Consider the following 16,294-nt stretch of genomic DNA (forward strand, 5'->3'; position numbering starts at 1 on the left):
ATTGAAGGCTGTGCTTCCACCCTGTATTGTGTTTGCAAAAGACACAGCAAACGTGTAGGAAAGAGGTCGTGAAGCTGAATTTTTTCCATTTTCTGCCAATTAAATTCAAGTCTCTGATTGTTCAAATCGGTTCACAGTGCAAAGACCATTCACTGAGCTCAGAATGCCAGGCTCCAGCTCGTGATTGGCTTGTGCGAAATTGGGGAAAGTCAAAAAAGGGAAATGTGCTTTTGGAACCGAGCTGAGGAGACAACACAGAGAAAGGGAGATCGGCACTCTTGTACAAGTCTCTTGTACTGGCGCTTCAATAGTAGAGAACTGCAGGTCTCTACCTAAACGGTGAGACTTGTGTCGTTTGCTAGGGTGCAACTTAGAGCCTTTGCCAGTCACCTTCTGAACCGTCAGAGGTACTGCTTATATCATCACGGTCACAATAGGTGACGCGTGGGTTTGCTTATTTGTCTTGAGTCGGCAGTCGAAAAATTTGACATATTCTGACATGCACAGTTGTGGCACGGAGTCAAATTGGTTTGGCAGACCAGCAAACGGGTCCACCTGCACACTGGTATCCGCCGGGGTTTCAGAGGCTCTTAAGGAAGTACCTGCGTTCTGAATTAACGGAACGCGAGTCCGCAAACTTGCATTTTTTGGGAACATGCATTTAATAACAGATTGCCACCGAACGCATCGTAGTGTGCCGCCTTGACCAGTAGGATGGTAAAGTATTCGCTGCTGCGCCGTAGGGCTATAATATCTATTTCTCAGCACCCTGTTCTTTCGAACCATATTTTTCCTTTTCTTTGTATGGTGGAATATAGATGCTTGGTGGTGGCGTAGTTTGATGCCATAAACTGGATACATGTGTATGAAGTGAGATAGAGTAGTATTCTGGTTAGTGTTTTGTGGCGATCTCCAGGAGATCACTTTGACCACCATTGATGCCATTTTAGTAAGGCTTTTGTTAAATAAATATTTTTCTATGATGTTTCTTTAATAATTTTGTTGTCTTGTCTTGTTTAAGATCAACAAATCGATTGTGAGTTAGACTACAACCTCTCCCTGAGTTATGATTAACAGTTCCTTCTCAGTTTTATGTTAGTCTAGATCAGAATCATAAGAAGTAGCTCTTTTATTTGGTGTCCACTGCGTGGATCTTTTACTTTATTAACAGTAATCTTCTTTCATTCTCTGTCTCTGTTTCTCTCTCTCTCTCTCTCTCTATGTATATATATATATATATATATATATATATATATATATATATATATATATATATATATATTCCCCATTTCCTCCTTCCTCCAGTCCCTCTTACCACATCCTCCTGCCCTTTCTCTGACCAAATCGTCCCCCCTCTCTCTCTTTCCACGTGTTGTGTTCACCTGTTCCTTTCACTATACCCACAACCCCTCCACACACTGCACCTTCCTCATGCATCTCCCACTCTTCCCCCTCCATCTGTCCATTTCCTCCTCTCCCCCAGTCTGTCCATAACGTCCTGTATCCATCTTAACCTGCCCCCAGCTATGCTCATTGACACATTTAGCCCTTGTAGCATTGTTCAGTAAAGCAAGCTGACCCTGCTTCTACAACATACCTACCATGCAGGGCAGGCTACAAATTGGGGCTTGAAACTGATTTACTTGCCCTGATGTGCAGGCTAGCATGCAGAGCACTTCGATCAAGCAGGGCTGTTCACATGCTGGGACCTGTAAAACCCTTTTTCGCCGCTAACACATAGGCTGCCCTGTAATGCTGATTGATGGGATAGGCCGATGCTGCTCCTACACAACATACTTGTCGTGCGAGGTAGCCTGAGCCGTGCCGCGTTTCGATAGTTCGCGTCACGCCTCAAACGTGGTTTCTTTGGCAACATATAGAGGCTAGGTCCGTGAAGACGGCGGGAAGCGACTTGGGCGAGATGACGCTTGGAGTGAGGGCAAGGGCTTAACGCCGACGGATTGTAACGTTTGGGTTGGTCTGTGCTGTGATCGTGTGGGCCCGATCTGTGATTCGGATGGTCGTTGCCTGCTGCGTATCGTGAGTATGTAGCGCGTGCTTCGGTGGCGTTTATAAGAGGCAACGTAAACGAACCAAGCTTGAACCATCCGGCCAGCAGGAAGACACTGATCGTTTGCCTACGTGGGACTCTTCCATCAGACAATGCCTTGGAGAGCAGTTCCTTCAGATGCACGTAGGAGGAAGCGCAGCTCTGAGGACTCGTCCAGCCACACCGTGACCTTCCTGCATAATGCTCCAGTTGGATGTAGGATATTAAATACCACGGTCCTGATACTAGTGAGGCCTCCGATTTCTGTACGAAATGTAGCTGAAACTGATCCGGGGATTTGGGAGGAGATCGCAGACATACACACATACATCCGCACACTATGATTTATATACAAAATAGATAAGTATATATTTTTCTGGAGCACAATTACGACATTTTATCTTGTAAATTTGGATCTGGTCGAACTAAAACTGAGGATTCCTTGCTCCTGCAATGTACCGCATCGCTCTACATCCTCAATAAAATGATTCACTAGAAAAAGTTTTACTTATCGGTCTAGTGGGCTGTATTGTAAGATGGAGCCATGCACAGTCGGCAGGCTAATTCTCATGGGAGGTTCCTACGACAAACACGTCAACTGCTAGGTCCTTTAGTCAGTTAAAAGGCAGTTAAAATGTGTAGAAGCCAGTAACCTCTATTATCGATATACTTGCTGTCTATCAGTACAAAGAATTTAAACAAAATAGCGTCTTCCATTGACAAAGTGCAGTATTAGGTGGCAGTTCGTTTCGCACTTTTTAAGGGGAGGGGCGGGGGGGGGGGGGGGGTGACACTTCAACGGAATTGGTAGAAGTGTATGGCGAAACAAGTCTGGATGATTGTGAAAGAAGTGGTGGGCCATATCTGTGTGAATCACGCGAAAAGTGGAGGCCCTGGTGCAATTTATTTTATGGTTATACTCATTGAAAGAGAACGCGAACAGAGGCATATGTGAACATGTTGTAGCTCAGTCAGGACAATCTGGAATTACTTAGCATGGGCGAGTGATGGCTGTGTGACTAAGAACCCAAGATAAGGAGCAAAGCTGTCAGCGGAATGATGTGGATTCGCCAAGGCGTAAAATGGGGAAGACTTTACCATTATCCAGCAAATGTATTTTGGAGCTGCAATGTGGCACGCTTATGCTCCTAAGGGACAAATCGTCTCGAGAACGTTCTAGATAATTCTGCTGATGAATTTACGGGAGACTGTGAAGACTACGTGCCGCGCAAAGCTATGGAAGGTGATTTTTTGCTCCCCCTCAAGGCACCAGCTCATTCTGCACACGACACAGTCATTCATGCTGCTTTTTGGGCTGTAAAACTATACTTCATCTCTGTATTTACTCGACATGGCGTCTAGTAACATCTTCATCTTCCCTCTTATCAAGAATCCTTGCCGCGCGTGGAAGCTGAGAGGTCTAGGGCGCCTTGTCATCACGGTCCGCCGCGGCTCCCCCCCCCCCCCCCCCCAATCAGAGATCAGAGGTTCGAGTCCTCTCTCGGGAATGGGTGTGTGTGTTGTCCTTAGCGTAGGTTCGTTTAAGTTATCCTAAGTATTGTGTAAACTTAGGGACTGTTGACCTCTACATTTTGATCCCATAAGACCTTACCACAAATTTCCAATTTCCAAGAATCCTCTGAGTGACAGGTGTTACCAGAAACAATAACGTTGTCGATTTAGAGCTGAAATGTATGCTGAAGAGCCAAAATACTAACTTCTTGAACCAAAGACTTCGCAAAGTCATCCATTGTTGGGAAAAATGTGAAGCATTTGCGACATTTCCTACTGGGTATTGTGCTGAGTAGTTTTCAGAGCCAGTATTCCATACGAGAAAACCAACTGCAACTTAAAGTTCTGCACCAGAGCACATCCAGACCTCATGAAATTAGGGTCCCCTTAAAACTTAGTTTTGTAATGACAGTTCACCGTCCGGAATCGCACTAAAATAAAGAAAAGTTATTAATATTCGGTGACACTCAGATCATTTAAAATACTTGTGTATAACATTTTGTTCCTACTCGCACATAAATAAGCCAGTATTCTTGCATAAGTGAACTCACATTAAATGAGAGCAGTTAGTCGTTAAATATTGTTTTAACAATTATTTATGTCTGCTTGACGGAAATGTTTTGTGACATTCGTAGTTGTGTCAGCTAACACATGATTGACTACTGCTTTAATTATACCGGATTTTTAATGTCAGCTACAATCATATATAAATAAATCTGGTGGCAAAAGTAGTAGAATATCCGTTAAACAACTACACAAGTGTGAGAAGATATGGGATATTCATGCTCATTCAGTTGCTGTGTTGTTGTAAAGGATACGACATTCTGGTAGACGTTCGCATAATGAAAAAGATGTAAAAACGTAATAAAGCGACAAATAAGGTAGTTAGAGATGTGTAGATTTCAGGGATGAGAGCTATAGTGCAATGCTATCATCTGAAATATCGTTTGTTGGAATCGCTTGTATCGTTTAAATGTTGTTCATTCTATTGTTCATTGTAGAAACGTGTAGTCGCTGTAAAATATTACCTTCTGTAATTTTTTAAATATTGAAAAGGTTTTTGTCCCACTGGATGCGCTTCATTTTTCTGAGATCACCGATGTATTCAGATTTTCTTTATTAGGTAACTGTGATTTATGTTGAATTCATAAGAGCTGTAAAAAGCCATCTTTCACATTGTCTTTCACTCCGCCAATGCTAGTGATTCTACGTACCTCCCAAGAGAGAGACTATTGTCCTTATGCTACTGCCTTTACCCACATCCTGCAATGCGGTTTCCGCCTTTGGCCGTCCAGCAACAGTCGCTGCGGCTGGTTCCGGCGCCCCACGCTCTTGATTGTGGGTCTGCCGGCTGGTCTTTAGCGACACAAGCAAACTCACCTCCTACCAATTCTAGGCAGCTGAACAGCTCGCCTGTATATGTGTGTAACGCTACACACTGAAGGGTACAGATTTATTAACGCCACCACCATGTCTCGTCGTCACCCTTGATTATTTCGATGTGACAGATACAAGCGTTCATCAGTTTCCTGGGCTTCTGTCTTTCACTAGTAATTTAAGCTTTCTGGGTTACGGGTTCGAAAAGAGTCCCTACTAACCTTTTCAATAAAAATAAGGAGCACTGACGACCGAAGACATCTGATGTAGAGAGTCACCATCCTTCTGCCAACGGTCGAAGAAGTCGGGAGAGCGGATAGATTTTTAGGGCAACCTCTTACCCTAGGGGTTGCGAACTTCCCCTATGAGGTAGAAGAATCAATCATGACAAACGACATGAGCATGGAGAAGGAAACTGAAACAACTGCACTAAAACACGTAATATGTATCCACAGGACATGTGGCCTGTAATTGAAAAGATTTCTTGATGGTCTCTCCATTGCTATAGATTCCGAATCCGTCTCCCATTCAGATCTCTGGGAGGGGACTGCCAACGGGGTGACATCCATGAGAAAAATTCTGAATAACCAACGAAAGGATAATATACTGAGAGTTGCAGCGTAGAATTTCAGAACTTTGAACGTGGAAATTAGAACATCCAAAGGCTAAGGCTACCTGTAGACCTAGTGGGGACAGTGTAGTGAAATAGAAAGAAGGATTTCTAGTCAAATGAGTATCAGGTAAGGTGAAGAGCAAACACAAAATGATATAACAAGAGTAGGAATCGTTATGAACGAGAAATTAGGACAGTACTGAATAACTGCAAACGGTACAGTGATAGGGTAGGTCTCATCAGAATCGACAGCAAACCGACACCAACAGCAATAGTTCTGGTATCAAGCCGACGTCACAGGCAGAAGATGTAGGGATTGAGAGAATGTATGAGGATACCGAAAGGGTGGTTCAACATGTAAAGGCAGATAATCATGAAGGATCAGAATGCAATTGGAGAGGGAGTATGAGAAGAAATAGATATGGGTTGTAGGAATGACATAGGCGAAAGAGTAAGAGACTTTGGCAGTACATGTCAGCTAATAATAGCGAATACGCAATTCAAAACTCGCTAGAGGAAAAGACCTGGAGATGCGGGAAGATTCTGCCTGGATTGTACCATGGTCAGACAGAAATTCCGAAAAAGATGTTTGATTGCAAGACGTAACCAGGAGCAGACAGGGACCCTGTTCACCATTTAGTAATGATGAAGAAAAAGGACAACTACAGAAGCTGAAAACTGCTACAAGGAAATTAACTTCAGGCTAACAAAAGTGAAAAATATGTCATCACTCTGAATTTCTTTATTTCAGAATATAAATCATCGTTGAATATACTGTAACCTGTATCACACTGAACTTATCTTGAGGGTCACGTTTTATCAAGTCATTTGATTTCTTTCATTCCCATGCCACTGACCATTTCCATGCAGACACTTAGTTCGCTATTAAAAACGCCTATTCGTAAACACAGACGAAAATTCATCTGACAGCTTCTTATTGGCAACAAATAAGAAACAAATCGACTGCTTTATTCGATGGCTCCCATCATTGCCGAAGCAAGTCATATCAACATCCAACGATTATCAGCACTTTGACTGTTTTGAAAAGGAGTAGAGTATCAAATTCAGAACAAAAGTCTTTAAGTACACATCATCACAGACGGTCAAAATCCGGCGGACCCAGCCAGCATAACAGGATCACTAAACGGCACTTATAGGCCAGTTACAATCAGCTCTCTATAGTATACTAAAACTAAGTTTAGAGTTCAAACAGAAACAGACAAATTTTTTTCCTTTTTTTTGCCAGGTAAGTGAAACGCATTAAAGTCTTAAACAGCGGCACAACAGAAAAGTCATGTAAATATTACACTACTGGCCATTAAAATTGCTACACCAAGAAGATGAAGTGCTACAGATGCGAAAGTTAACCGACAGGAAGAAGATGCTGTGATATGCAGATGATTAGCATTTCAGAGCATTCACACAAGGTTGGCGCCGGTTGCGACACCTACAACGTGCTGACGTGGGCAAAGTTTCTAACCGATTTCTTACACACAAACTGCAGTTGACCGACGTTGCCTGGTGAATCGTTGTTATGATGCCTCGTGTAAGGAGGACAAATGCGTACCATCTCGTTTCCTACTTTGATAAAGGTCGGATTGTAGCCTATCGCGATTGCGGTTTATCGTATCGCGACATTGCTGCCCGCGTTGGACGAGATCCAATGACTGTTAGCAGAATATGGAATCGGTGGATTCAGGATAGTAATACGGAACGCCGTGCTAGATCCCAACGGACTCGTTTCACTAGCAGTCGAGATGACAGGCATCTTATCCACATGGCCACGTCTTGATCCCTGAGTCAATAGGTGGGGACGTTTGCAAGTCAACAACAATCTGCACGAACAGTTCGACGACTTTTGCAGCAGCATGGACAATCAGCTCAGAGACCATGGTTGCGGTTACCCTTGACGCTGCATCACAGACAGGAGGGTCTGCGATGGGGTACTCGACGACGAACCTGGGTGCACGAATGGCAAAACGTCATTTTTTCGGATGAATCCAAGTTCTGTTTACAGCATCATGATGGTCGCATCCGTTTTTGGCGACATCGCGGTGAACGCTCAATGGAAGCGTGTATTCGTCATCGCCATGCTGGCGTATCACCCGCCGTGATGGTATGGGGTTCCATCGGTTACTCGTCTCGGTCACCTCTTGTTCGGTTTGACGGTACTTTGAACAGTGGACGTTACATTTCAGATGTGTTACGACCCTTGGCTCTACCCTTCATTCGATCCCTACATTTCTGCAGGATAATGCACGACCGCTTGTTGCAGGTCCTGTACGGGCCTTTCTGGATACAGAAAATGTTAGATTGCTGGTCTGGCCAGCACATTCTGCAGATCTCACACCAATTTAAAACGTCTCGTCAATTGTGGCCAGCAAATGGCTCGTCACAATACGCCAATCACTACTCTTGATGGACTGCGGTATCGTGTTGAAGCTGCATCGGCATCTGTACCTGTACACCCATCCAAGCTCTGTTTGACTCAATGCCCAGCCGTATCGAGGCTGTTATTACGGCCAGAGTTGTTGTTCTGGGTACTGATTTCTCAGGATCTACGCACCCAAATTGCGTGAAAATGTAATAACATGTTAGTTCTAGAATAATGTATTTTTCCAATGAATACCCGTTTATGATCTGCATTTCTTCTTGGTGTAGCAATTTTACTGGCCAGTAGTGTAAAATATTTGAATTTACTGAGCTTGCCCCAACATAAACAGCCACATATAATTTAAACCTTGAAATTTTTAAAACTTAATGTCTTTAACAGAATTCCAATACCACTTCAGGAGGATTCTAGTTCCAACAGTACTGGTAATAATGGATGTAATGGATGTATTACAAATAATTAAAAATGAGCTAACTTAAGCATAAATACTTGTTTCAAATGGCTCTGAGCACTACGGGACTTAACATGTGAGGTCATCAGTCCCCTAGAACTTAGAACTACTTAAACCTAACAAACCTAAGGACATCACACACATTCATGCCCGAGGCAGGATTCGAACCTGCGGCCGTAGCGGTAGCGCTGCTCCAGACTAAAGCGCCTAGAACCGTTCTGCCACTTCCTTGAACTTTTAAAAGTATAAGGAATTCAGAACAGCAACAGCCATCTGTTCAGTAAAAATTGTGCTAAATTCGTTAACCACAATTCAGTGATAGAGGCCACACAACAATCTATCAGCGACAACCTGCCGTATTTGGGTTAATGTACGTAATGCAGCGGGTATTAAACACCAATGAAACGCGCCATAATGAATCAGCATCTGATTCAGACTGCACAACGGCTGTACAACTTAAGAAACATGAAAACTTTTTTAGGATAAGAAGTTCTTCTAGTCAATTTGCCCATCTGGGGTAGTTACATGATTCTTAAAACTAGCGATAACCAAAGTTAGAAACAGTTTTGCTTCTCAAGATTTTATAGGACACTATATTTTGATTATTTTTATGAAGCCGCGCGGGATTAGCCGAGCAGTCTTAGGCGCTGCAGTCATAGACTGCGCGGCTGGTCCCTCCGAAGTTTCTAGTTCTCCCTCAGGCATGGGTGTGTGTGTTTGTCCTTAGGATAATTTAGGTTAGGTAGTGTGGAAGCATAGGGACTGATGACCGTAGCAGTTATGTCCCGTAAGATTTCACACACATTTTTTTTATATTTATGAAACACAATGAAATCTGAAAATAAAAACTAAGCAAGTCCACTCAATTTGCTTGGTCTCAATTCATACTCAAGTGTTGGCTACAAAATACAAATCACGCAAGGCCTACTATATTTATGCCTTGCATTGCATTTACCCAAACTGACAACTTCCACTAGAGTACAAATACGAGTGGAATCAATTACCACTTAAATGTGTAGCACTCTCAGTAATACAGTTAAACAATATATTTCTGTACACTATACAGTCAATCTAGAGAGTGAATCACACGTGGGCACGCCACGCAAGTTCTGTAGCGTCAAGGTACAGAAGCAACAGTGCTGCTCACCAAAACAATTGTAGTCTTGACAAAATAGGTGGCTTGATTAATATAGGCTATGCTTGTCTTTATTTTCAGCCTTTATTTAAACAATTAGAGTTGGAGTCTAACTGACCTAGAACACAGTACAGCCACCAGAGGGCCCAATCTAAACTCTTTTGACGTAATCTTAGATGGCGCTCTGGAGGGGGATAAATGATGAGGAAAGGACTCAGTCTGTTCTGGGCTACTGGCGAGAGGAAAGAGTGTACTTTATTTATTTTTGGAATGATTTATTTAGGGACAGATTTGACATAGTTTATTTGTTACACTGATACAAAACACTCGCCCTGACGTGCTTGGGGTCACAATACAGAGTCTGCAGACCTGCAAACTACTAGTAAATAATGAAGTACACCGATGTGAAAACACGAAAACAACTCGTAAATTATCGAAATAATGCAGCACACAGCATACAGACCTGTAAACTACTGTTTAATCACCGAAATAATGCAGTAAACTGAGGTGCATATACGGAAACAACTCCTAAATTATCAAAATAAGGAATGTAAAATGCTCTGCAGACACACTCATTACTTTTAAACTGTAGAGATAACGCATACCACAGTCTACAGACCTGCTCGCAAAATAATGCAACAGACAAGCAAACAACAAGTAAAAAGAAAAGGCTCCAATGACTACACACAACGCCAGCTGCCTCCTGTTTACTCGACTGAACAAGATGCTACCACACCGGTTCCCAGAAGTCAGGATGCACTGGCTGCCCCGTGAAGTGATGACGCAGCCATCAGCTGTGAAGCCACGCACACGTACCCGTTTGGGTGACGCAAGCATGAGGCGGCAGCATCCCTTTCATTCTTGACATGTGAGAAATTACTGTCGAAATGCGATGACGCATAGCTGCGGTGTGGGTCCAGCACCAAGAGAGATGTTTGCATTGCAGCTAAAGGGTTCTCAATGTTACACTGCCGTCACAGGTCGTGCTGTAGAAATATGTTCAACTGTGATCCTACAGGGACAGCCCGTTCGTCACTGAATTTACCAATAAAACTACTGCCAGTGTGAGATAACCCGCAAACGTTTTCTGCAGACGAGTCTTTCAGCGGCAAAAAATCTATTTTATGACTGATCGTTATATTGCACTGACAGGTAATCCATGCAAAGTGCCCTACATATTATCAAATACGGAAAGACTCTTACACAATTACACTGCTCCGCCACTGAGGATGGGAGTTAAGACAGTACAGGACTGAAGACCTAATTGCAGAGCGACTCACCCTCGCAGACGCTGCAGAACTCCATTCCATTGCTTCCCAGAATAGCACAGGCTGCTTTCTCCTCCTCACCATCCTAATGGGACATTCGAGCCATGTCTAGCTGTGCAGCAAGGCTGACACATCGCCGTGAGCGCCCCCCCCTCCCCAAAAAAAAGGAAAAAAAAGGGAAATTTATATTTCCACTCGCAAATATGGATGTCGGTGATCTAACAGATTCCAAATCACCTCTATAATTCATAAAGTGAACTAAGGTGTTTCTCATGTCTAGAGAACCAGCAAACGTGTCTTCCACCTGTCTTTCACCTGCTAGATGCACACACCACAATAGAAGTTCTCTCAACTAAATAAAGACGAGAAATGTGATGAAGCAGTCAATTGGACAATTTACATGGGATGGAATAATGGCCTAGCGCAAACACATGTCCATGTTGAATATTCTCAGATTTCCACGCGATCACGAAAGGTTCCCCACTCATACCAAGTATTAGTTCGCTGTTCGGCTGTCTAGAGGACGATATGGTTAAGTCAGCTGCAGTCCTACACTGCCAACAGACCTCTCCATTCAGACAGCCCCAGCCGTTAACGGGAAACGGGAATCATCAACACCATAGGACAGCGGCGCTGCGCGCGAAGCAACCCTAGACAGAATTATCCTAAGAAATCGGTCATATATATATATATTTCATCCCTGTACCTACAATTAAACATTACAATCATGGTCTCAAGTGAACGACATTCGACATTGAGCGAAGTATCGGAAATACACTCTGCTGACGGTTGTGGCACTGGAAATAGAAATGTCTGAACCATTATTATGACTTGACATACTCTTCCCTTTGCTATCACAGTATTCCAGCCTCAAAACCATACCTTTCTTACGACTGGACATTGTCATTTCCTTTGCACATGTCGGAACACAAACATATACTTCATAAGTCTGATGTACCCCCTAATACTAAGTATAATGCTTCGCCAATAAATGATTGCCAGCTCACATAAAGGTCTTCACAGATGGGACAATTTTCTAGTTACTCAGTGGTTTGCAGCACGCTCCACCTCGCTATAGTTTCGAGTTTGAAGCGAAGTTATTTCCAGTGTATCTCTTCAGAGTTATGTTGCACGAGCGATCGGTAGGATACTGCTATGTGCTTGATATCGAGATGTATCTCATAAATGGTATAATATTATGGCAAAACATGTGAAACTACATGTGTTCTTGCCATCCCAGAGTCTGGAGATGTGTGTAGAAAAGCAAGCAAGCAATCAGGTAATGCCCAAAACAGTAATTCATTTGTGCCAAGAGGAAACGAGCCTGTCTTTTCACAAAAGCTCTGAGAGTGACTTCGAACCGCTAAGAGGGCGCTGGTCATGTGTTGGGAGTGGCTGACTACCCGTCCACGCCCATCCAAGTGTACAAGATTTCTCCAGCCGCTCTCATGGAGGAGGTTAACGCCCCTTATTGATGTATAGTAGTAGATCTGAAAGTGTTGTGATGTAATAGAATAGGGTTGAGAAGAACAGGAAATGGTTAATTTTTATGCATTATTAAGCTCCAGATGGATGGAGTTTGAAGCATTTTATGTAAATCAAGTACACTATCAATTTTAAAGTATTGTTCCAGTGTCTGCGGTCAGTACCAGGAGGGTATTGGTAAGAGGGAACATAAACACACACACTACTATGGGTACGCGGTTCTGCACTAGGTATTGCCGGCGATACGAAATAATACTGACCGAGAAACAATGATGGGTAGATATGTGTCATAAATATTTTCTTGTGAGCGGTACCACTGTGTCTTAGAAAGAGAGGCATAATTGTCGTACAAACTGCCATATGTTAAAAAACACAACCATATTACCATCAAAAGCGGTCTTGGTTCTACAGATGGATGTCTGTGTGTCATTACCTCTGAATGAAGTGAAAATACCGTGACGAGTGTATACAATCATCCCAACTGTGGAGTTACACATAGCTGATGGTGCAACCTCGTGATAAAATTACTAAATTTTGAAAGTGATTAGCCTAAGGAGCGCAGTATGAATCCGGTATTTGCAGCTCCTTCACAGCGCCGCCGCTAAATATTTCTCCCGTATTTGTAATGCATTCTGCCTCGATGCCATGTCAGCGGTTTGGTGATATATCGACTGGGTTATAGGCGATGGTTGATTGAGAAGGATCACAAATAGTAGTAGATGGTGTGCTGATTGAGATCATAAGAAATGTACACTAGCCTTTCAGATATCTAGTGCTACGAATTCCGTAGAAATTCTGTCTGGGATTTGGAATCAAGTATTTCAATTCAAACACATGTGCAGTCATTGACTGTGCAGCTGGTCCCGGCGGAGGTTCGAGTCCTCCCTCGGGCATGGGTGTGTGTGTTTGTCCTTAGGATAATTTAGGTTAAGTAGTGTGTTAGCTTAGGGACTGATGACCTTAGCAGTTAAGTCCCATAAGATTTCACACACATTTCAACATTTTTTTTCATACTCACACCTGCGTTGGATCCTATGGAGAAGTCCATTAATTATTACAGCCACTAGTGGATCATATTTCTGGCACTCACATATCTCGAAACGAGTCACCTTTCTTGAACCTATCTGCTACAGTAAAATTCCAATGAGGTTTAAGGTAGTCCCTATACATCTCACAACTGCCCCTCAGACTCTGCACTACCATCCCTGCAGCTTAGCGCATGTGATCCTTCCAATGTAAGTTGGAACTGAGTAGAAGACGGAGAAGAATGTACCACCATCTGCAACACATGTAGAAGCAGGTTCAGCTGAGTTACTGGAACAGGGCTGTGTTTTAACCATTCGATTACCGCATCTCTCTCCACCCATATTTCGAAAATAAATACCATTTGCTTTCCGGCATATAACACATGTGACGATTCTCTTAAATATACAGCTATTGATCCATTGCACAGACCAGTGTTAAGGTGCATTGCCTGTTATCTAAGAGGATGACCGTATCCCACAAACTGTACTATAAGTCGAAGAGACTCTCCCTCTGACCATGTGTCATTGTTTTAAACATTGTTTTTTTTTCTGCTGTAACGCGCTTTGTACACTGCCATAGATTTTTTTTTTATTTTCCGCCACGACTTTGAGGTGTGTGTCAGTTTCTAATCTGATATTAACACGTTCTGATCCACTGCTTCTCACAGACAACTAAACGTCACATGGTATAACTTATCTTGCTGCTGCTGCTACCATAAGACACCACACACACACTGGATGATTTTAAATAAAAGACAGTTGCATCATAAGGAAACTGGAAAAGTTTGGCGGCGTTGTGGAGAGTTTCCAAACTGCTGTATGAAGGTGGTTGATGACGTCTAAATTTAAACTTATATGTCACAATGGCTCTGCATTCCATTTCAAGTGATTCCTCATATTGCGGTCATGCACGCGGTCACTGTTTGGGAGCGAGCCATCCCCAGAAGGATTTGCGTCTCCACCAAACCTCTTTCTCAAACTGAAACAAGCGCTATCAGTCAATTATTGTGTGGTAACCAACAGTGTACCAGTGAATGGATTGGATGGAAAACACTCTGTTGATGTACTGTAATAATAAGCATCACTGTTGTTAGTCCAAACAATTGTACAGTAATTTCAACACAGACCAATGATGCAACAGCATGTTTCCCAATTTCACTATCGTAGTTAAACTGCCTCTTCTCTACGTTGCGAGTATCACTGTGAAAGTAGATAGATGACTATGCAGTACCTCCATTCATTATTAATTCTCGAACATATACATTATCAGAGTATACCAGATATACTTCTACCACCTCGAGCATAGTCCTTAATTTACAATCTATCTCTATGAGGATGGGAGTCACAGAGCATTGTCGCAGTCTTAGGATAAAATTAGATACTGATAGACCCCCTCACACTGTCTTTGTTCGATCAACCCACTCTGCAGCACCGTTACCGATTTAATCTGCAGTTGACCAGAAGTAGACCGTTACATTTCACATCTCGTGAATGAATGTAGCTTGCCGAGTCCTCGCCCATCCAAGTGTACAAGATTTCTCCAGCCGCTCTCATGGAGGAGGTTAACGCCCCTTATTGATGTATAGTAGTAGATCTGAAAGTGTTGTGATGTAATAGAATAGGGTTAAGAAGATTAGGAAATGGTTAATTTTTATGCATTATTAAGCTCCAGATGGATGGAGTTTGAAGCATTTTATGTAAATCAAGTACACTATCAATTTTAAAGTATTGTTCCAGTGTCTGCGGTCAGTACCAGGAGGGTATTGGTAAGAGGGAACATAAACACACACACTACTATGGGTACGCGGTTCTGCACTTAAAATAGGCTATAATGTTAGATCAGTTCAGTTTCCGACCTATCAGTCATGAGGAAAGCAGCACTGTTAATATTCCAATGTAAGAAATATATTTCCAGCAGATGACATATGTCCTTTGTGGTGTCACCGCCAGACACCACACTTGCTAGGTGGTAGCTTTTAAATCGGCCGCGGTCCGCTAGTATACGTCGGACCCGCGTGTCGCCACTATCAGTGACTGCAGACCGAGCGCCGCCACACGGCAGGTCTAGAGAGACTTACTAGCACTCGCCCCAGTTGTACAGCCGACTTTGCTAGCGACGCCACACTGACAAATACGCTCTCATTTGCCGAGACGATAGTTAGCATAGCCTTCAGCTAAGTCAATTGCTACGACCTAGCAAGGCGCCATTTATCCTTTGCTATGTATCTAATGAAGCATGTACAGTAACAAGTCCAATGTTCACCAATTGTGGATTAAAGTTAAGTATTCCAGAAGCTACGTACTTTTCTTTATAGCATTCATTAAGTATCCTGTTTCAGACCTCACGCCATCCTGCGTGAGCTTATAGCGTGCATTTCGGCTTCCTCAAACAACACGGTGTTGGCACTTCTGCCGACACTTCATCCTTCTTGCAGGTTTCTCTACGATAAACTATGGTAAAAAGCGTTTGAGTGTGGATCCGCCATGTGTTATATCTGGAGCGATGTTGGGGTGCAGATCCACAGTTTGCCACCTCCGGGCTAGGGTTTGAAGGTGGATCCTCCACGCACAAATTATGAAGCGATGTTGGGATGCAGATCTACAACATACCACATCCGTGTTAGCGTTGGAGTGTGGATGTGCCACACACTATACATCCAGACCGATGTTCAGAAGCGACTGGGTACAACTGAGTACAGTGCTATACTTTGTCTCCCGATCAGTGTATTTGCGGTAGGCGTTGGCAGCTGTACTACATTTACAAGCAATTTTAGAACTCGGAACGAGAGGTTATGTCATGATCGCATGAGTAGAACAGACATAAAATCGATAGAATTGAGTAAAAAGTTCGTATAAATTGAAGGAATATACACTGAAATGTGGGGAAATCAAGGAAGTACTTGCGTGTCTTTTGGTAGGCGCAGAACAATTTGTACATGGGAACAAGTATGCTACAGCAAGAGGAATCCGAGAAAACGTCTACATG

This window comes from Schistocerca serialis, chromosome 7 (genome assembly GCF_023864345.2).
Source record: "Schistocerca serialis cubense isolate TAMUIC-IGC-003099 chromosome 7, iqSchSeri2.2, whole genome shotgun sequence".
Classification (NCBI taxonomy): Eukaryota; Metazoa; Arthropoda; class Insecta; order Orthoptera; family Acrididae; genus Schistocerca; species Schistocerca serialis.